The following is a 2,490-nucleotide window of genomic DNA, read 5'->3' as shown; positions in this document are numbered from 1 at the left end:
ATTTTTGGCCTATTCCCTGTGGGATCGACCCCAACCTAGTTGGGATACTATAATTTTACAGAGACCGTTCTATCCTTCTAAAGAGGGGTAGTTTGGGCATTATCAAAATTTTGGCACCATTTATACGATTTTGGAATCTTGATTGAAGTCATTGGATTTATTGGGTTTTACTTTATTTTGTTTTATTTGTTTTAATTCTCACTCTTCTTAAGATAATAATCTAGCCAGAGAAAGTATAATGTGATGATGAGACTTATTTATTGATCCTCTTTCTTTTGATATGATGCATTACTGCAGAAGCATGATAAATATATTTTTGGAACATAATGAGAGTATGTTTGTGACACATCCCAGATCGGGGTCTTGTTGTAATAGGCATCCCAAGTCCACCTAGGATCAGGGACCACCCTCTTAACCCAACCCAACCACCTAATACAGCCTTAGATGAGCTAAATTTCGAGCATATACAAAGATTGCACAATGCTCTCATGAAGACTTTAGGTTAGGATCACAATCATAACCGACCTAACCAAGTCTTTCCAAACTAAACCAACCATCCATACCATACCATACCAAACCAAAGAGAATATCAAAACATAATATGAAAGTTAAACCTAAAATGTAATACGATGGAACAGTAAGAAATTATGACCGATGATGCCAGCCTCCCAGATTATTCCAATGCCAAGGCTGACACCAATACCAATCTCGCCCATTCCAACCCCCAGAAGTACCACAACGCCTCTATCCAAAATAATACAAATATCCGATTAGGAAATGCCCCCAACCATGTCCAAAACTAATATCCAAAAAAAAAGTCTAAGAATGTCCAACATTAAATGAAGCCTTCTGAAAGAATGGAAGCTCACCACTTAAGTCCAATAAGTTGTCCTCAAATCAAGTACTATGAAGGAGGAGTCAAACATTTGATTCCTGCATAGCGTGGGTATACAGTTGCCAGTAGACCGGTTCGTGGGTGAACACTAGCATGAATATCGGGATAAGTATAAAGTAATGCCAATTATCAAAACCAAGTAAAAACCATCCAAGCCAAACAACCATAAATATATGTAAGTTCTTGGATAAGGGACCAGGTTTAGTATACCATTTAAAAACCTTAACATGGGTCGCATAGCTTAGCCGTCCAACAACCCACGGGCCATATGGGTTCAGCTCCCCTTACTGAAAGGGTCCCGGTGTGTGTAGCCGCACAACCAGGCATTGACCTTAGGATGAATAGTACATCACTCCAATATAAATTTGCCACTCGCACGTGGCCGTCGAAGACCCCTCATATAGAAAAATATGAGTTTCTAATTTTGATTCCCCCGAGATCGCCACCTTCCACGGCTTAGCTTGCACTCTCTGCCATTAGTATCCCAATAAAACCAAGTCCAAACAATCTAATTATCCATTTATTATCCAAGACTATTTGATAAACCAGTGGTATCATCATAGCACCCTAATTGCAAGCATTATCCATAGAAAAACCATTATGATTAAGGGGACTCTCGGTGCCCTTTCCATTTACCATATTAACCTCTTGGGAGGCTACCATGTTCTCCACAAGTAGTACCAACTAGTCATTAAACTTTGTAAACCATTGAAAGACATTTAAGGTTTCATATATAAGCTGAAAACAAGAAAGAGTTCCATTAACATAAGTCAATGAAATGAACATATCTTTATAAGCATTTTATCAAACACCTTGAGGGCATAGTACAACCAAAACCAAATTGCATTACCATTAAACCATTACCATGCAATTCCATTATCCAAAACCACCATCAATGCATATAAATCATAATTAAAACCATAAGAAATCATAACCAAGCCTTTAACATCAAAACCCCTAAATCAATGATTGAAAACCAAAATCATGCAAAAGTAAAACCCATGAAATCAACCATGTAACCATGCCTTTAATTGAAATTACAAGTAGGGAAAAGATTCATGCCTTAAATCAAGAAGATTGATGGAAAGAATTCACCAAGACAAGCCCCAAAGTAATCCCTTAGTTAAAACCCTAGTTCTTTGCCCCAAAAGCTCTTGAGAGAATTATGATATGTTTTGGAAGAGATTCTAAGTGTTTAAGAATAAAATAATAAGGTAACTAACCTCCTAAGTGTATTAGAAGTCGTGGGTCATTATTAGGGTAAGTAGGAAAATGTCCAGAATACCCCCACTTAAATTCCATAAAAACCCGACATAGGGTTACGACGGACCTCTTTACGAGTCGTAACCTAGCTTACGGTTGATACCCGCCCAATCGTAACTAATCCTTAACCATGGATCAGACATTGTCTATTATACTACTCATCCAACCAAGTCGTAACCTTAGCATACGATCCGTACCTATGATCCGTATTCCTGGCAGAATGTAACACCAGGAGGATCAAACACATACCACCTTATGAGTCACCTATACGACTTGTACCCATGACTTATAAATCATACCCTCAAGTCATGTCTATTCTAGTTTCCAAAACC

Source organism: Capsicum annuum, chromosome 12 (assembly GCF_002878395.1).
Source record: "Capsicum annuum cultivar UCD-10X-F1 chromosome 12, UCD10Xv1.1, whole genome shotgun sequence".
Lineage (NCBI taxonomy): Eukaryota > Viridiplantae > Streptophyta > Magnoliopsida > Solanales > Solanaceae > Capsicum > Capsicum annuum.
This window is presented reverse-complemented; position numbering follows the sequence as displayed.